Raw genomic sequence first — 22024 nt, 5'->3', positions numbered from 1 at the left:
TCCAGTATGTAGAAACATAGATATTACATCAATATAGCAGGTAGGCGGGCAACAAGCTTTGCCACCACCCCTTTAAATACTAATTAAAGAACGAAAAAGATGTGTAATAAAAAGTATACTCATTGCGTCTTTATATTGTTAGGGTACTGCTAAAAATAGCTAACAAGTGAATCTATTATTTTAACTCTTTAGTTAAGGTTTTCTGATTATTGAGAACTGTATTCCTTTAACCCTAACCAACGAGATGAATCAGAAAGACAATCGATTAAAGGACCATGTCAACAACAAGATCATGATTTGATTTAATTTTATCTTTTATTATGCAAATCGACCTGAAATAAACCAAAAAAAATCTATATTTAGATAATAGACAACCAAGTACCAAAAATTTCAACACATGGAAAAAAAACTATAGTTCGCCATTAACAGCCGACTTGGTTTTCTTTTGTTCACAGTGGTAATTGCTGGTTTAACCAAGAAATACTATGAAAAGTGAACCATACCTTTTGCGTAATTTTAACCAGGGGTTGTGTTTCATACACTAATTGCGTGTAAAATGTAGTTTATACAACTAAAATGTTCATTTACAAGGTATTTGCTTTTATCTTTTTCATCGCTAGTGTATGAAAACCAGATCGATAGAAATTATAAAAGTTACCAAATTTAACATGAGCCTGTTTTATTGGTCTAACTCCATGATTTTTTAAGATAATCTTATTCCAAAAGTAATTTAGCTAACATAATAGGTAATAAAAATATGTAGATCAAAAGAAAACCATTAAAAAAATTCAACGATTTATACTTTTTTTTGAATTATTTTATTTTAACTCATGAATATTCTCATCTAGCTCTTCAAAATTTAGTAGATTCAGGTATTCATCATGGAGCTTCTCGAACATCAAGCTTTCTTCCTTTTTCGGCATAACTAACTCGCAACTATCTATTAAAACACCATCGTCTTGTTGATCGTCGATTGTGTTTACGCCTTCAAAGAAAATCTTCCCGTCTAACAAAAAGTCAAAGTCAAAATCTGCAAAGTCAGCTGTACAACTCGACGATGCACCACTCCCCATTCCATCTTCCACACCATCATTCTTGCTCATTAATAAAGACTTCTGATCGTCCAATATTTTCTTTTTCTTTGAATTTTTGTTTTTCGATTTTTCTGAGCCACGGTTGCTCGTGTTTTCAGTTTTTTTCCGAAGGTGAGCGTTCTAGTGGTTCTTGATCTCATTGTCTGTTCGTCCAGGTAGATGGGTGGCAATGAGGGACCAACGGCTGCCGTGAAGAGAATGCAGCTGGATAATGACTTCATTCTCCTCGGAGGTGAAGTTACCTCTCTTGACACCTGGCCGGAGATAGTTCACCCATCTCAATCTGCAGCTTTTTCCGCATCTAAGCAACCCTAAGTTCATAAAAGCATTAAGTAGTTAGTTACATGATTCCTGTTTTTCAAGCTCGATTCGAGTCTTGAATCCACAAAAGTAGTAAGTAACAAGGTGAGCTGAGCTTGAGCTCTTCTACGCTCTAGTTACTTGTTATTTATTAATTATTTTACTAATAGTTATACCTTTTTATATATGTAATAAGAAGAGTTAATGGCCATTTTCGTCCCTGTGGTATGCTACTTTCGCCACTTCAGTCCAAAATTTGTATTTTTGTCAATTTAGTCCTCATAGTTTTAAATATTAGACATTTACATCCTATCCGTCTAACGGCATCTAGCTATGCCGTTAGTTTAAGGGTATTTTTGTCTTTCTCCCTTTTATTTTGAGTTATTTGTCATTTTCGTTCCTGTGGTTTGATACTTTTGCCAATTCAGTCCAAAGTTTGAAATTTTGTCAATTTAAGTCAGTTTTTTTCTATAACCCTAGAGAGCATTATCCAAGCCCATAACAAGTCTGCATTTACTCTGTCGACAGCAGTAATCATATCCCCTCCTCTCGTATTTAGTTTCTAGACGGTTCCTAAACTCTCCCCCATTGTGGAATTCAATGGTAAAGTGGTCAAAGCAATTCCGTGAAACCGAATTGTACGGAAAAAACTAAAAATCGTTTCTTTGATGAATGCATAATATTTAGGATTTAGAGATTAACATATCATAACGAAAATCTGGGTCGTAATCAACTATTATACATTAATCAACAAAACAATTTTTAGTTTTTTGTGTATAATTCGATTTCAGGGAATTACCTTGACCATTTTACCATTGAATTCCACCATGGAGAAGATTTTAGGAAATGTCTAGAAACTAAATATAAGGGGGGGGGGGGGGTATGATTACTGTTGTCAACAGAGTAAATGCGTACCAGTATTTGAGGTTGCTCGATGGTTTTGGGCTTGAATTATGCTCTTTAGGGTTATAAACAAAAAACATAAAAAATAAAAAAAACTGAATTAAACTGAACATTAAATTGACAAATTTTCAAACTTTGGACTGAATTGGCAAAGATATCAAACCACAGGGACTAAAATGACCATTAACTCAAAATTAAAAGGAGAAAGACAAAAATACCCTTAAACTAACGGCATAGCTGGATGCCGTTAGACGGATGGGACGTAATTGGCTAAAATTTAAAACTATGAGGACTAAATTGACAAAATTAAAAATTTTGGACTGAAGTGGCGAAAGTAGCAAACCACATGGACGAAAATGGCCATTAACTCTAATAAGAATTATTATAAAAATCTATATTGTTAATATATTAAATAAAAACTAGCTACATAATAACATGTTCGTGAGCCGGCTCGAGCACGAAAAATGAAACACCGGGTTCAGGCTTGTTCATTAAATAAGCAAGCTTCTTTTTTATGTTAGAGCTCATTTAATGAGTCAATGCAGAGTAGCTCACGAGAGGATTGGCTCGGTGTAGTTTTTTACACCCCTAGAAACACCATGATCAAGCAAGCTTATATTCAATATGTAATTATTTGGATGATTAATGTACCAGCTTTTGAAGGCAATGTTCGCCATTGACCTTTACCGTGAGCTTGAATGTAATCGATGAGGAGTTTATCTTCTTCGGAGGACCACGCACCTCGGTGCAAACCGACCTTAGCACAGCACGGTGCTTTTCCCATTTCCGGCGTCCGTGGTGGCAAGCGGCGAGATGAGGGACGACACTTTATTAGCTGTGACAAATGCGAGTATTTGGGGGCTATTTAAACACCTTTTAGAATATTCTATCTGCACGTTTTTTTCCATATTAGTAATTAAAATATAATATTAATGTGGTTTTTTTTGGGTCATTGTAAACAGTATTATTTTTTGTTTTACGTAGTAGGATATCAATATTTTAGTAATAGGTCATGTAATTTTTAAAATAATATTATAGAATTATTTTCTTTAGCTAAATTGACATAGGGGGTTGAATTGAGATTTGTTAAAAATAGTAGGCTTAAAGAAAATGGTTTCTAGGTCTTTGACTACGAAGCAAATGTAATTTAAGTGTTTAGCCATCTAAAATGGTTAGATTGGATTCATCTTTCTTAGTTGCAATCCATGTAATCGATGCGATGACTGAATCAGCCATCTAAGATAACTGGATCCAGCTTCATTCTCTTACGCACACTTCTAACCCGCATGAGAATTTTAGTGGGGTGAGGGAAAAAGCTTGGTTAGAATAATGTTCAAAAGGTGTCAGAGCTCTCACAAGTTCACAATGGGTTTCCCATATTATGTGAGTGTTCTCTATTTTTTTAGGGTGTGGTTGGAGTGGTTACCAATGGAAAAGAGAAAAAAATGTTACTGTTTATAGTTAAATTTGGAGAAAACATTATTCATTCTCTATGGCTTTTTAATATTTTTTGAAAGTTGCTGTGAGTGCAGGGGAGAGAAAATACAATGATAGCGGTGCAAAAAGGTATTATTTAATTGAAAATGAGTGAGAAAATATAGTGATTTTTAGTGTAATTTTAGATTTTGAGATGGAGAACTTATCGGAAATGCTCTTATATTACGTCAGCCTGCATGCCTTCAAATTATATTGTCATCTAGGGCTGTTCACGAGCCGAGCCAGGGTGGTTTCGAGCTAGGGCTCGAAATTAAATGGGGCAACTTAGTTAGGCTCTAGCTTGATTTTGAAATTAAACAAGCTTAAGATCGAGCCAACGAGCCGAGCCATGACTCGAGCCGAGCTAGTGGCGATTTTGGCTCGGTTACAAAAATTATCCAAATCAGCTCAGGATGTTACAAATCAACTTTTTGTAGCTAGTTTCATTCAAGCTTTTTTCGAGCGAGCCACGAGCCTCGAGCTTTTTGAACAGCCCTATTGTCATCTTCAAAATAGTACACCCTGTGAGTTTGCCATGATTGGAATGTGAGTTCAATCCAGCTATCTCAGATTGCTGGTCTCATCTTGTGCTGCCACGTAGCAGAATTGTGTGTAAGGGAATAGAGTAGGGTCCAGTCATTTCAGATGATTGATCCAGTCACCACAAAGTTACACGTCGTCGCTTACATGGATTGTCACTACGAAAGATGAATCCAATCTAGCCATCTAAGATGGCTGGACATCTAAATTACATTTACTTCATTATCAGAGACCCATAAATCAGTTTCTTTGTATTAAACCTACTATTTTTTTAAATAAATCGTTGAATAGAGCTATCACAACCAATGTTTTAAAAACTGGTTTTTAATCTGTACCGGAATCGGTTAAAAAATGGTACAACCAATTGAACCTCCTGGTTCAACCGGTTGAATAAGTTACCTTGTAATTTCATATAATGCAACTTCAACTCCAAAAATAACCCAAAAGCATATGATTCCATAATAAAGATAATCCAAATGTTAATCCATAATGAAAAGAATAATAAAAAAGCACTCAATTTTCCAAAAATAACGCCAAAGTTTACACATTTCAATGTTATTCGCTATGTTAAGAGTAATTTGAAAAAATATGTGCGCAAATATCAATAAGCTCTTGGGCTTAAAACCGGTTTGCCGGTAGAAACGATATTTTAGGAAAAAAAATTGTGTATCGGCCAAAAATATCAGAGTCAAAATACTGACGTGCTGTACGAAATCCAGTTTAACCGGCTGATACGACGTTGGTCACAACTTTAAGTTTTAAAATAATATAAAAACCCATATATGGCATGCTTTAATGAACCTGTGGATGATTTGATTTATTTAAATTACTATCAAAGTTGACAATTTTGTCATTATAAATTTATCAGCAATTAAACATGTAAATACACATGGTCGTATTTTATTTTATTTTATTTTTTTTAATGGCTAACGAATCCTTTAAATGAGTTAGAGGCTAAATTCTCTACATCGGAATACACTCGTCTTTCGATCCGGAAAAAACCCTCACCCTAAGGCCAACGCCCGTAAACACTCGCCCGAAGGCACGACAGTGTGGTGAGATAAACCTGTTTAGTTAAAGATCCAACTAGTGAAAACCACCTAATCTTCTAGTCTTCCATCATTATCATGGTGCCTCTAAAACTAAATGTTATGGGTAGTCATATTGATGGTGACTTTTCTGAAAGATAGTGTGAATTGTGTCACGGAAAAAAATGGATCTACCATGTGTTATAATGTCCTACTGATGAAAATGCATGTGAGCGTTTTTAAAATATGAAAATGCATGTTTATGCCAAAGCCATAGAATGTTAATTGTTAAACTAACAACAAACTCTAATATAATACTGAGTACTTAATATCCACTTCAGGAAAACTAGTAAATAATATCACAATATCTATCATGTTAATAACTAATATATGAATATAAATGCAATAGAGAATAATAATAATTAAATTTATTCAAAGACCTTGGATAAAAAACAATCTCCCTAAAAATATTGTTTGTAGAGATTGATGTAATTTTAATTTGTAATTTTCAGCTTTAATGTTTTGTTTGGGTTCAGTTCCTTGCTAGTTTGGTTCTAATGAAATTTTTGTTCCAAAATACAGGTATTCAAAATATAATTTTTACAAAAGAGTTCATAACTAGAGATGGTATCGCTATTTACCGTATACCACCAATGGTAAAAGAAATAAGGGGTTTCAGGTTGAGTCAGGAGGTTTTTCTCACCTACAACAGGTTCTCTTGAGAGTAGAAGTAGACGATCGATTGGGGGGACCTGTTTGTGATTTAAATGTCGTTCCAAAAACAAAGAAAAAACTATTTAGGGGATACGTTAAAAAAAAAGGAGAATATTTTGGGTATAAGTTAAAAAAAAAAGAAAAAAGCTATTTAGGCATGTCGTCAAAGGTATCCTGGTGCCTCATTTTAAAGACGCTAACACGTTGTCAAAGGCACGTTAGATTTCCTAACACATGGTTAAAGATGAGTTAGGCTTCCAAACACGTAGTCAAAGATATGTTAGCATCAAACGCGTAGTCGAAGATATGTTAGCTTTTTTATTTGTTTGTTTTTAATATTATATTTTTATAACTAGTTTAACTTATATTTGTTTTCTTTTATAACTTTTAATATATAAAAGTTTTATATTATTTCGAATATACCAACGAGACATGCTTACTTTTACCTACTGACCGACATGAACTAATTCAAACTTGAGCCGTGCCAAATCAATATCGAAATATTCAATAAAATTTGACCCCGCTCGGTTTTAAATAAAATTTATGTCGGTCCGTAGATAAAGTAAACATTTCTCGTCGGTATATTCGAAATAATATAAAATTTTATACATTAAAAGTTATAAAAGAAAAACAAAATAAGTAAAACTAGTTATAAAAATATAATATTAAAAAAACAAACAAAAAAGCTAACATATCTTCGACTATGCGTTTGATGCTAACATATCTGTGACTACGTGTTTGGAGGCCTAACTCATCTTTAACCATGTGTTAGGAAATCTAACGCGTCTTTGACGACGTGTTAGCGTCTTTAACCATGTGTTAGGAAATCCAACGCGTCTTTGACGACATGTTATGCTAACATGTGGTCAAAGACGCGTTAGATTTCCTAATACATGGTCAAAGATGAGTTAGAGAGGGCCATTTTTGGAAATATTAAGTTTAGGAGACAAAGTTAGAATCTCATTTTGTAGATGGACTATTTTGGGGATTTTTCCATAAAAGAATACCTAATTATGCCACTTATGACTCTCTCAGTCATTCTCACCTTTTTTAACTCATTTTCAAAAGATGGTTACTTTTCTCGGGTCCCGCTTGGGTCATTACCCGATCCAACATTGGTTTTCGGATCTATATATTGCTAAACTCGGATTGTTTTTCTTTCAATACAATCGTAACCCTAGGTTACTCTCTCTGTCGCTTTAGAAGAAGACCCAAACAGGCCGTTCACCACCATCGCCATTGCCGATTTAGATCCGCCCCTCGCCGATTACAAAACCTGATTGCTATTTCCTTTCTTTCTCCGATTACACATGAGATACATTTCATCCACACCGCCGCTGCTGATTCATAATCATTACTTCAGTTATTGCAGAACCTAATGACTTATTCTGGTCACAAATCACAATTCCTTCCTTTATTATATCCATCAATTTTCATGCTTTATTATTTTGAAATCGTTCTGATGTTTGATTAGCTTTAGGTTATACTTAGATTTCTGTGATTTTTTATGCATTTGAAGTGTTTCAGATTATGATTTCATTATCAATGTTGCAATTTCTAATTGTTGCCATGTTCAGTCACGTGGAAAGTTTCTTCTTCATCTACATGGTTTGGTGCGTTATAGTTCAGAGTCCTATGTTCAGTTTAATTTAATTACTGGATGTTCATTATTTGCTATTGCATCATAATTGTTTTGTTTAATGTTTATTATTTTAATTTGCTTTTATTATTAGTTGAATCTATGTATAGATTAGTAATATTCTTAATCAGCTTGTATGTTCAATCTTTAACCAATTGCATCCAGCACTTCCTTTCGGATTTTGTGAATAATTATCAAACATGTATATCTAAGTTTATGTTCCAATTTTTTTCTTGTATTAAGAAATTAGCTTAGCTACCCGTGTATTACACGGGTTTAACAATTTAAATTATATAAGTAATAAGAAACTCAAGGTATATGAAATGTTCAATAAACATGAATATCCCCAAATTACATTTGAACCATAAATCATTTCATACTTTTGTAAATCGATGACATTATCACAATTTTTTTTCTTGTGACCTATATCACGACGTCATGTTACAAATTTTAACAACTCGGACAAATTATACATACAATGAGATATTATTGTGGGCTAACATATAACCTAAATAGACTAACATATCTACCACTTCAAACTTTTGCACGATTTGATTCTCTTTAACCCGTTAGCAGTTTAAAAGAAACCAGATGCAGAAAATGTTATTTTTAGAAATTTGACCTCTATCAAATAAAAAATATCATGATAAACATATTGACTTTGAATCTAACCTAAAACCAAATTTTAAATTTCCAAATCAGTCTTTTGATAGTCACGAAAGTCATGACCCTAAAGATTTGTCATCAGAGTCATTACCTGAAAGTTGAAACACACTTTGGCCCGTTAACTCCTTTTAAATAAAAATTATTTTAAGAACCACCTCGACCTCTACAAATTATGAATCAATTAACAATATTTTGCAGTAAAAAATGTTTAAACTGCCCCTACTAGAGATTATAACCTGAAAACATTTTTTTTCCAAATTGACCAAAACCTTTGATTCAGTTTAACTAATCTATTATAAAAAAATAACCATGACAAAATACTCTTTTGCACTCATAAACTTATAAAATAACCAGAGAGTGATACGTAAGAGTTTTTTGTGCATTTATATAGATAGATAGATTACAATTAGGATTTTTATTAAGATTTTTTTTTGGCCAAAAAATTTATTGTGCAGGTTGTCCAGACGAGAATCACACCAACTTAGTTGACGAAACCTGAACTGCTTTCATTTGGATCGGCGATCTATGATGACCAGTCTAATCCCGAAACCAGATCAGTGATTAGATCAGAATTGCATAACGTACTGTTCATCGTTTTATTTTGATAATCTTAATTGTTGATTCATTAGTGTTTCAATCTTGATATATTGTTTACTCCAAAATCCATATTTATTAGCACTCAACTTCACATTAAAGGATAGGGTAGTTTCATATTTGATTTAAGTTTAGTTAATCATGTTGATTAATTCCGTAAACATTATAATAGAGAATAAGAAAGTAATGAAACATGTGTACATGTTAATCTAGAGAAAACAGAGAAGGAAGACGACATGATTATGATTTGATTGAGTTCCTTTTTAGGTGTATCATTTGATGGTGTTAGATGAGATAAACCTCAAGATTTTAGAGGGGTAGAGAGAGCAGATTTAGATATTGGTGATTAGGTTAATTTTTTCTCTCTAGTTATGACAATAAGGATAAGTATGTTACTTAAATAATTACCAATCATAGGATATAATTAATTAAGCGGATGATCTTTTATAATTAGATAAATGATAATAGATTAATAAATACTAATCTTACAAGTTATACAACCAGTGTAAACTGATAAGAGCATTCATAACGTCAAACCTATATAAACCGTCACATTATGTTTTAAAGTTTTTTCAAAAACTCATTTTTTACAGCACCAAACCTCCAAAACCACAATAAAAATTATTAAAATTGTATATATAATATGCACATATATGTACTAGGCGGAACCCGTGGCGATGTTGTGGTGGTGGCATTTTATAAAGCAATTTTCGTTTATGTTTATAAATCCTCTTATAATGTATTTCGTAGTTGACTAAAAACATAAAAAGTAATGAAATTATCAACTTGTAACCAATGGGTTGAAGCTCGGATCATAAAACAACTCTCTGGTCCAACTTAACAACAATTGCTTCTGTGGTGTTCTCTTATGTATTTTTGAAGCTGGTTTTATATCTAGGTACCACAACAATAAAGATCAAACAACTATATGAACCAAGAGGTCAGTGCCATCTATGAGAGAGAGAGGGGGGGGGGTTGTGACCCCACCACTTATGTTCGTGTAACGCTTGAAGCCCCAAACCCACCATCACGGATGATCGGCCACAATGCAGGCTCGTGTGCCCCCCTCGTTTATTGGCTGGCACGTCATAAAATTAAAGTAGCATTGTGGATGCTCTTAGACGATAGATTCAAGACTAGTTATAAATATATCACGTGTAGTTATGATCGAAATACCAGTTAGGTATCAACTTTTACTTTCATATAAGAATATAATAGTACTATATATATTCTCTCAATAAATTAAATAAGGGCAAATGTCATGAAAAACCAACCTATTTTCTATTTATTCTCATAAAAGTCTCTCCACTTTTTTTTCATATTAAAGTCCCTCTATATGATATTTTTGAACATAATTGTGAATTTTTTCTAAAAATTTACTTGGAACCTGATGAACCGGTTGCACCTCTTGTTTTTCATAATAATAAAAGAAGAAAAAGAGCATTACTGAACATAATTGAAAACAATGGATTGCCAAAGTATATTTAATGTAAACAAGTAACTATTTTAACCAGAACAATACGGAAACGACAAAAAAAGAAAAAGGTACGACGGCGACTTCTTCCGGCCGTTTCGGTAGGTACCAGCAGTGGAACTCTAATCTCAACGATGTTATATTCACACATCATCAGACGCTCCCACTATGGCAGCTTCTTTTCCGGTCACCTTCTTCCTTACACAAGACGCCATTCCATTACACCCCTATTTCCATTCCCTTTCTCAAATCACCTTCTTCCATTAACCAGGAGAAAGATTGGGGGAGGGTAAGAGAGAAAGAGAAGCCGGCCGGTCGGTCGTCGGTGAGGTAGACGAGGAAGAAGGCGAAGTATATTATTAACTTTCTTACAATAAAGAAAATTAAAATCCAAATAATAAATATTAAAAAACGAAAAATGTAAAATGACCATTCTCTCAAGCCATCAGATTGCTTTATTTGTAAATGAAGGCTTCTCATGCATTTGATCTGAATTCACGGGTAAAGGTCTCACCAAACCCAGATAGTTCTTAAACGGGCTATAAAATCTCATTATATTAAAAAATAATCTCATCAAATATTTGATATGAAAATCCTATAAAATAGGAATATACTAAAAATTAATATCCTATTTTATTTTAAAAAAAGATATTATTTATAATTAAGAAACAATTTTATAATAAAGAAAATAAACGGGTAATGGGTATCACCAAACCCAAATAGCTTTTAAACCGGATATAACATATCATTTTTTTTGTGAAACCATTTCATCATCAAACCTCAAGTATATTAATTATTAATTTTCTTACAATAAATAAAATTAAAATCCAAATATACATATATAAATATTAAAAAAGAATAATGTAAAACAATCCCCGTAATACGGGGGATAACATGTAGTTTTTCTTAATAATAGTTAATTAGTTATAGATACAAGTCAAGGCGTGAATGGCGAGAAGATAGGGTCCGACCACGTGAAATATAAACGTACATAATACAACATTATGAGCATGACAATGCCACCATCATGTTTTTCACACGATTTCACACTTTATTACTATACTGTCAACTTTAATCTAGAAGTTTATCATCAACTGTTATAAACATATTATATCATTATTATATTATCACATGCTTAAATTCTGACACTTCAAATATTTAAAATGATCAAATTTTATCTAATGCGTTTGGAACAATGTAAATGAGTTAAAACTATTAGGATTCTCATGCCCAATTCTCCAAGAATCTTGTCAGTATCGGTTTAATTGGTTACGGTACTGACTATTGCACTCACGCGCTATAGCCACTGAAAGATAAAATCCATAAAACAAAGTCTTGCCCAAAAAGATATTACTATATGTTATAAATCAATCAAAAACCACATGAATTTTGATGCCGGTTTCACCGATATTGGTATGAGGTTGGGAAACTCACACCCCTGCAACATATTCATAAGTACATATAATTATACAAAATTACTCAAACTTTGAACTTTTATAACTATTCAGAAAGGAATCTATTTTATCACTGTTTAGAAAGGATATTAACATATGTTTTAAATCGATAAAAATCATAAAAATGAAAATATGTATAGGTTCCTATATTGATATATATGAAGTTGGGAAGCTCTCACACCCGTAACGTATTCATAAGTATAATTATATAGCTTAGTACCATTTAACTACAAGTCTACAAGAACTTAGTAAAGTTTTACTATTATCTGTTAAGTCAAGAAATCAAGACACCCTTTCTTATTCTCAAAGTTTATGTCTCTTCTAGAATTCAATACCTGCATAGATGCTATCAAACATCTGTCCTTATATAAGAACGGTAAAATACTAACATCTATCTTAATATGCTAACATTAAGAAGTTTTAGAGCCTTAACAAGATTTCTTAATATTCTAAGCATATACTACTTTTTAAGAAAATATAATCTACTTTTACTAATACTACACCGATGTCCACCATAAGGCTAGAAACCTCAACTTTCAAATAAGAAATATCTTATAACACGTCAATATGTCGTCCAGTCAAATGCTCTTTTGTGCACATGCACACGATACTACATATTTCCAGGAAAAAAGTACCGTGAATGCTAAAAAGTAACGTTTTCAAGATTGGAATGGTGCTTAATTGGTTACACCACTAGTTCACTTCTCGAACTTAAAAATTAGCAACGCCACAAGTAATAATTACAAAAATATTTATACAATATATACAACGTAAATAGTACTTTCTATGACATTTATAACTTTTTTAACCCTAATAAACCGAAGGTCGCTCGCGTTTTCAGTTTCGAGGGTACTCCGCCCTTCGGCTAATGAGTCTACCACTATTAGCTCGCTTGGTTTACTTACGAAATAAAAGTTATTATTTTTAGCGTGAACCTATATTATTGTAACCATTATTCCTAACGCAATTCAAATAGTTAAATAAAAATGCGAAGATTGAAAGAGAAGAACAAAAATTTCAAGAATTTACACTATTTTTTTCATTTTATTATTTTCACTCATGAATATTTACATCTATTTCTTCTTCATAATTTAGAAGATTCAGGTATTCATCATAGAGCTTCTCAAACATTAAACTTTCTTCTTCCTTCGTCATAACTAGATCACAACCGTCCATTAAAAAACCATCATCTTGTTGACCGTTGATTGTGCTTACACCTTCCGGTTTCACCTCAAAGAAAGTCTTCCCGTCTAACAAGTCAAAGCCAACATCTTCAAAGTCAACCGTACAACTCGACGATGCATCACTCCCCATTGCATCCTCAACACCATCATTCTTGCTCATTGATAAAGATTTCTGATCATCCAATATTTTGCTCTTCTTTGATTTTTTACTTTTTGATTGGTTGTTTTCGGTGTTTTCAACTGTTTTTCATAAGTGAGCGTTCCAGTGGTTCTTGATCTCGTTATCGGTTCGTCCAGATAGCTCGCTGGCAATCAGGGACCAACGGCTTCCGTGTAGAGAATGAAGCCGGATAATAATGTCATTCTCCTCAGAGGTGAAGTTACCTCTCTTGATACCTGGCCGGAGATAGTTCATCCATCTCAACCTGCAACTTTTCCCGCATCTAAGCAGCCCTAAATCCATAAAAACAGGCACTGTTGATTATGGCAAATGCGACTACTTCGTGGCCTTTTAAACGCCTTTCTCAGCATTTTATTTGCACGTTTTTATTTCCAGGTTTGATTAGTAATCAAAAGAGACATAATATAGTTATTTTGGGGCAATGTAAACAGTATTTTCTTTTTTTATACGTAGGATACCAATATTTTAGTCATAGGTCGTTGTCACATGTAGTCACGTGTTCCGTGTATTGTATGTATATTTGTATCTATACTTCAAGAGACATAACGTTTACGCATGTAAAATAATATTAAGGTTTTTTTTTAAATAGATACATAAACAATTACATAACATACCGGGCGGTGGAATAGAGATGAAGGGGCCCACAGCTTTGTATGGTTAGTCAAAAACTTCCAATTTTTAAAATAATATGAACTCAAATATTGGCATGATTGAATGAACTTGTGAATGATTTGATTTATGGATTATTAAAGTAATAAAGTTAACAGTTGTTTTGTTATTGTTATAACCACAACGCTTAAGAAATGATTTTCAGCAATTAAATATGTAAACAAGGTTTTACGTCCGTGTGTTGTGACATGCGGGCTTTTTTTTTTTTTTTATGTAAACAAATGTATAACTTATTCTAATTATTCGATCTTTCAGAAGATATTACCACGTGTCAATATAGTGAATGGTTGTGTTAACACGGTCTAAGGTTAATCCGAAACCCCATTGTTAAAGCCGAATATGCTAATATAAACATTTAATGGTAACTTTAATAAGCAAGGATCAAAGGGCAAAAAAAAAGATCATCTTATTGAAGTATTTTTTGAAAAGTAATGTACTTGAGCTGCTGTTGCTTTGTCTTTGTTGATGTGTATTTATTTGTTTGATTATTCGTGATTGGTGACGGAGATGAATGAGAGAGTGGAGAGCATATGAGTCAAAGCATTTGTGTGGCTAAGAAATGAATTTTTTTGATGAATAGCGAGAATTTAGATACCTAAAAAAAACGTTTTTTTTTAAATATATATGTAATTCTTGAAGTCGTATTGATGGTGACTTTTTTGAAAAGATAGTGTAAATTGAGTCGTGATAAAAAAAAATGAATTTGTTTATGTTACTAGTTAGAATGTAATTGAGTGAGTGGTATTGAATGTGATTTCAAATGTTAGTTTAAAAAAATGTAAGTGACTGTTTTCAAAATAAGAACACACGTTTATAACAATAGTTGTTCTATTATACGTAACTAGTTGTTCTATTATACGTAACTAGGTGTTCCCCACGCGAGTTGCGCGAGAAATTCCATCAAAGGCTCGAACATCCAAATGCGAATATAAAAGCATATCACGATGGTCATTCCTCCGACGTAGAACCTTAAGACATCCTAAGCTACTTCGTAGAAGCTGTAGACCTCCTTAAATATTTTTTACATTACAATCAAGTAATTAGAGAATGATCTCTTAGTTTACAATATTAAGTTACATGGTAATCATAAATTTTAAGTCACAAATCAATTTGTTTTATTTTGTTGCAAGCTTTATTAAAATAATAGAAGTTGATTGGATCGTTTAATCTTTTTCTATAACATTAACCCACAAAAAGATTATGTAGAACTAAGTTGTTGGTTCACCACTGCCTAGCCACCCCTCATCTCTTTCGTCTATTCTCAATTTAGCATAGAAGAGAAGCCACTGTCCCCATCACCGAAAAGTACTTATGGTATTAATTAGCATCGTTTAGGCGAGTTGGTTAAGCGGCAGCATATATAGAGTCGAGAGCCGTTGCATAGATGACCAGGAAGGAAGGATGTGGTTCGATAGACGACGGCCATATCACCCCGTTGGCGGGGATTTGTGAGGTGTCACCGGAGATGGTGGTAGAGTCGCTGTAGATGATGCTAGTAAGTTGGCTGGAGGTGATGGTGAGGCCACCAGTTTGCAAAGATCATAAAAACGATGGCATGAAGGCAGACAAAAACTCAAGGGCTATAATCATATCTCATAAACTCAAAAGGACTAAACAATCACATTTCATAAACTCAAGGACTAAATAATCACATCTCATAAGGCTAAGCAATTCAGTTTAATTACTTTCATATATATCTGGTATACTAATGCAGCTTGTTTTTTAGATATACTAAATCATTCCATGTTATGTTATCATGTTAAACAAAACGCAAAATTTAATATAATACCGAGTATTTAGTATAAACATCTGGAAAACTAGTATATAATGTCACAATATATATCTACATACATGTTAATAACTTAATAAAGTATAAATCCAATAAAGAGGAATAATATAAATTAAATGTAGTCAAAATATAAGTTGTACAAAAATAGTTTATAATCAGAGAAGGTAATAGCTATTTAGGGTATACGTTCAAAAAATAAAAAAAATGGGGAGAAAAGTTCATATTTTGATTCCTTTTAAACACATGTAGTTGTAGCTAGAACAAGAAATAATATTTACGTATAGTTCTTTAAACGTGTGAAACGGCCCAATGAACTAACCGCAACCGGCCCAAACTACCGGCATTTTCAAGCTATAGACCATCATGTAAACGTGTACATAACACATTATTAAAAAGGCAAAAAGAAAAAAACTATAAGCCTACCGAAGCTCAGGAAACCGTCACCGCTTCAGCGGCAGCCACATAAAGGGCACAAAGCAGATTAGTAAAGCATGAAAAAAATAGGGGTTTTAGTGTTTAATAATGCGAAAAATCAAACGGAGCAGCAACACCACCGCCTACCGATTGTCTCCTCACCGGAAATGGCACGGCCACAGTCACGAAACCTGACCCCCCTCGTCACAAAAAACCGCCCCATCACACCACCGCCACCTAGGGTTTCCAAAATGAAACCCCGTAACAGTAAGTGGGCTTGCGGTTGAGAACGGCGATCAAGATGGCGGTGTTGGAGATGGAAGAAAGTGGTCGTTCTTCCCCAAAAACTGATGATTCAATCTGCGTCTGAGCAGCGAAGATAAAAGAAATATGAACCAACATTGTTATTATGTTAATAAAGAGAGAATAATAAGATAGTAAATATGTGAAGTCCAATAAAATATTAACCAAAAGTTGACAGATACGTAGTACCGCAACACTTGTACCACCAGCTGTCATTTACCCAAACACGTGTAGCACTCCTTATCCAAGTTATAGAGTATATGTATAGCAGCACAAAGTACTAATTATAAAGCCCAAAATCAATGAATAGTGATTTCATGTGTGTACCAAATGTTGTAAATTATAATATATAATGTTTGAATTATATATATAAGTTGTATTAAATAAAAAACATAAAAAATAGAGAATGAGACGAATGGTGTATACCCCTGTGTTGAAGGGTGTTGAAGGATGAGGGGAAAACTGACATAGTGTAGACGTGACGAATGATGAAAACGGCGTTTAAGGGTGTATTCCTCTTAGCCTAAATGAAAGTATATGTTTTCGTTTATGCTTTATAGATGATGCGTTTATTTGGTACCAATTAAGTAGTCCAACTACATTTTATCGATGGTGGACCCATGATTTTCTTTTTTCATTTGGGGTTCTTCTTTTGTTTTTTCAGTGTTCAAAATTTTCATATTCAAGCACTAGAATTTTTAGGTCGGTCGGGAGAGGAACTTATAAAAGAAAATATTATAATAAAAGAAAATATAACCATTACTAATTAGAAAACACACAAATCAATTTTAGTACTAGAAAAGGACGAGGACTCAAACTTTCTTTTCAATAATCATAACATAATTAGCTATAAAATTCAAGTTTTATGAAAACTAAGTCACAAATTCTAAATTCATGTTCATTGCACGCAAAATTCAAATATGAGATTCAACTTCCATTCAAGATTTCTAGTATGAAATCAAGTTATAAAACTTGAAAAAGTAACAAATATCATGCAAGGTTTACATAATAGTGATTTATATTCAGATATGAATAGTAATTGGAATAAGAAGAACCGAGAACAGTAGTTCAAACTCAATACTAGTTTTTTTATATTTGTTTAATAAGGATAGTAACTGAAACGTGAAAAATGCAAAATTCACCGATTGTTCAGTGGCTGCAAAAATCATCGATTGTACGCGCTACAGGTGTTGAACAAGAATGACATGTTTCTTCAGGTGCAAAATAGAATCTTAACTTTATTATTTCATGTGGGAAACTGTTTGTAACCAGAGTTGTATTGGTTGGTATGCATTGATGTAGGGGTGTTTTGAAATGATAGAACAATTTAGAATAATGGAATTATATAATCAATAATTTTGATTTTACCTCAATAATAGTTGGTTCTTAAAGCAACTTTTCTATGCATAATGTGACTATATAGATAATGATACAGAAGAAAAGACCAAAGATGTTTAAAACTACAAGACGTCTGTTAAAAGCGTAGTCTTGTACGTAAAAATAACCTAACTATTAGTTTGGCTTAGAATCCTGATGACCGGTATAGATCCTCACACACCACTTTTTCTCTATGCAGCTCGTATACGGCTATACAGGCAGTATAACACCCGAGTTGTGTTAGTTTGCTTCGGACGTTGTCGGTCATTATTTATAGTGCCTCGTATAGCCCTATACGGGCAGGGCTGTATAGGTCTATACGGGTCGTATAGGCCTATACAGACCGTATAGACATTTAAAAAAAATAGACACTTTTATAATGTGTTTTGCTATCTTTATTCTGAAAGTTAGAAAGTGTAAATGCACTACCTTACGAGGTTATATTTACATAAAGACTTGAAGAAGAGTAAAGTATTGATATAATGAATAATATAACATAATAAATTGAATTTAAATTTATATAACATACTTGGCTAAGTAATTTTTGGTTGTACCCAAGAATCTTCGTTTAAGATTATATTATGACGTTTTTCTGCAAAAGTATTCTATACGATCGTATAGCCCTATACAACCCATATAGGTTTTATGGTGTACAAGGTGCTATACAATTAATTAAATATCTATATGGCCCGTATAGCTCTATACGATCGTATAGGCTACAAAAAGCCTTTTTTGTCTCATTCGTACACTTGTCAGCCATACGTAGCCTATATGGCCCATGAAGGTGATTTGAGCGCTAGTTGAAGGTGAGGTGGTGGGTGGGTAGGTGGGGGAGGGGTTCGCGCCATTGCTTACGTGGACTTCATTGATGTCCAATTATTAACCACAACACACGGTCTTATAAACAAAGATGCAATGGCTTTGTGATATATATATATATATATAGGTTAAGGTTATACTTAGCACATATGGGTAAGGTTAAAATGAAAATCCACTTGAGTTGTGAAAACCCACGAAAACCCTATGTAACATCGTTTTTTATTTGTTACATGTAATATATGTTGTAACATTTAATACAAAACATCAAAACTTAAAAAAAAAAATTTTACTAATTTTTATATATGTTTTCAGGAGAGAGAGAAAAAATTATATTTATATTTACATTTTTTATTCATTTTAATTGTGGACCGCAAGATTTAAACATTAATTAAAAACATGTGGTTGAGAATGGGTTTATAGAGTTTTCACAACTTAAATGGGTTTTCATTTTATACTTAGCATATATAAATATATATATATAATATGAGTAATTATAGAAGTTTTATAACCTCAATAAGATTTCTTAATATTCTAAGAAAATGCACGATACCAAATATTTTAAAGTACCGAAAATGTTAAAAATTAACGTTTTAAAATCAGAAGGGTGATTGATCAGGTAACGTTAAATTTAAACAAGTTAAATAGCGTTTTTATGTCGTCGTATCTTTTCTAACCCTAGTAAACCGAATGACACTCGACTTTTAAGTTTTTGCTTGAGGATACTCAGCCCTTTTGCTAAGTACTAATTTTTTCAGATATACTCATCTTCTTTATTTAGATGTGTCAAAAATTGGGTTCCAATATGTAGAAACATAGATATTACATCAATATAGCAGGTAGGCGGGCAACAAGCTGCGCCGCCACCCCTTTAAGTACTAATTAAAGAACGAAAAAGATGTGTAATAAAAAGTATACTCATTGCGTCTTTATATTGTTAGGGTACTGCTAAAAATAGCTAACAAGTGAATCTATTATTTTAACTCTTTAGTTAAGGTTTTCTGATTATTGAGAACTGTATTCCTTTAACCCTAACCAACGAGATGAATCAGAAAGACAATCGATTAAAGGACCATGTCAACAACAAGATCATGATTTGATTTAATTTTATCTTTTATTATGCAAATCGACATGAAATAAACCAAAAAAAATCTATATTTAGATAATAGACAACCAAGTACCAAAAATTTCAACACATGGAAAAAAAACTATAGTTCGCCATTAACAGCCGACTTGGTTTTCTTTTGTTCACAGTGGTAATTGCTGGTTTAACCAAGAAATACTATGAAAAGTGAACCATACCTTTTGCGTAATTTTAACCAGGGGTTGTGTTTCATACACTAATTGCGTGTAAAATGTAGTTTATACAACTAAAATGTTCATTTACAAGGTATTTACTTTTATCTTTTTCATCGCTAGTGTATGAAAACCAGATCGATAGAAATTATAAAAGTTACCAAATTTAACATGAGCCTGTTTTATTGGTCCAACTCCATGATTTTTTAAGATAATCTTATTCCAAAAGTAATTTAGCTAACATAATAGGTAATAAAAATATGTAGATCAAAAGAAAACCATTAAAAAAATTCAACGATTTATACTTTTTTATGAATCATTTTATTTTAACTCATGAATATTCTCATCTAGCTCTTCAAAATTTAGTAGATTCAGGTATTCATCATGGAGCTTCTCGAACATCAAGCTTTCTTCCTTTTTCGGCATAACTAACTCGCAACTATCCATTAAAACACCATCGTCTTGTTGATCGTCGATTGTGTTTACGCCTTCAAAGAAAATCTTCCCGTCTAACAAAAAGTCAAAGTCAAAATCTGCAAAGTCAGCTGTACAACTCGACGATGCACCACTCCCCATTCCATCCTCCACACCATCATTCTTGCTCATTAATAAAGACTTCTGATCGTCCAATATTTTCTTTTTCTTTGAATTTTTGTTTTTCGATTTTTCTGAGCCACGGTTGCTCGTGTTTTCAGTTTTTTTCCGAAGGTGAGCGTTCCAGTAGTTCTTGATCTCATTGTCTGTTCGTCCAGGTAGATGGGTGGCAATGAGGGACCAACGGCTGCCGTGAATAGAATGCAGCTGGATAATGACTTCATTCTCCTCGGAGGTGAAGTTACCTCTCTTGACACCTGGCCGAAGATAGTTCACCCATCTTAATCTGCAGCTTTTTCCGCATCTAAGCAACCCTAAGTTCATAAAAGCATTAAGTAGTTAGTTACATGATTCCTGTTTTTCAAGCTCGACAAAAGTAGTAAGTAACAAGGTGAGCTGAGCTTGAGCTCTTCTACGCTCTAGTTACTTGTTATTTATTAATTATTTTACTAATAGTTATACCTTTTTATATATATAATAAGAATTATTATAAAAATCTATATTGTTAATATATTAAATAAAAACTAGCTACATAATAACATGTTCGTGAGCCGGCTCGAGCACGAAAAATGAAACACCGGGTCCAGGCTTGTTCATTAAATAAGCAAGCTTCTTTTTTATGTTAGAGCTCATTTAATGAGTCAATGCAGAGTAGCTCATGAGAGGATTGGCTCGGTGTAGTTTTTTACACCCCTAGAAACACCATGATCAAGCAAGCTTATATTCAATATGTAATTATTTGGATGATTAATGTACCAGCTTTTGAAGGCAATGTTCGCCATTGACCTTTACCGTGAGCTTGAATGTAATCGATGAGGAGTTTATCTTCTTCGGAGGACCACGCACCTCGGTGCAAACCGACCTTAGCACAGCACGGTGCTTTTCCCATTTCCGGCGTCCGTGGTGGCAAGCGGCGAGATGAGGGACGACACTTTATTAGCTGTGACAAATGCGAGTATTTGGGGGCTATTTAAACACCTTTTAGAATATTCTATCTGCACGTTTTTTTCCATATTAGTAATTAAAATATAATATTAATGTGATTTTTTTTGGGTCATTGTAAACAGTATTATTTTTTGTTTTACGTAGTAGGATATCAATATTTTAGTAATAGGTCATGTAATTTTTAAAATAATATTATAGAATTATTTTCTTTAGCTAAATTGACATAGGGGGGTGAATTGAGATTTGTTAAAAATAGTAGGCTTAAAGAAAATGGTTTCTAGGTCTTTGACTACGAAGCAAATGTAATTTAAGTGTTTAGCCATCTAAAATGGTTAGATTGGATTCATCTTTCTTAGTTGCAATCCATGTAATCGATGCGATGACTGAATCAGCCATCTAAGATAACTGGATCCAGCTTCATTCTCTTACGCACACTTCTAACCCGCATGAGAATTTTAGTGGGGTGAGGGAAAAAGCTTGGTTAGAATAATGTTCAAAAGGTGCCAGAGCTCTCACAAGTTCACAATGGGTTTCCCATATTATGTGAGTGTTCTCTATTTTTTTAGGGTGTGGT

The 22024-nt window shown here is 33.1% G+C and overlaps 3 pseudogenes; all 3 read right to left on the bottom strand.

Annotated features, from left to right (window-relative positions):
* Positions 1-818: 818 nt before the first annotated feature.
* Positions 819-3081, bottom strand: LOC143554795 (transcription factor MYB30 pseudogene; annotated as a pseudogene).
* Positions 3082-12935: 9854 nt separating this feature from the next.
* Positions 12936-13529, bottom strand: LOC143554794 (uncharacterized; annotated as a pseudogene).
* A 6703-nt stretch (positions 13530-20232) lies between these two features.
* LOC143554791 (transcription factor MYB1 pseudogene) lies at positions 20233-21394 on the bottom strand (annotated as a pseudogene).
* Positions 21395-22024: the final 630 nt, after the last annotated feature.

This window comes from Bidens hawaiensis, unplaced genomic scaffold (genome assembly GCF_021521415.1).
Source record: "Bidens hawaiensis isolate Kalapana, Puna unplaced genomic scaffold, B.hawaiensis_p1.1 tig00017854_1, whole genome shotgun sequence".
NCBI lineage: Eukaryota > Viridiplantae > Streptophyta > Magnoliopsida > Asterales > Asteraceae > Bidens > Bidens hawaiensis.
Note: the sequence above shows the minus strand (reverse complement) of the source record. Positions and strands in the feature narration are given on the sequence as shown.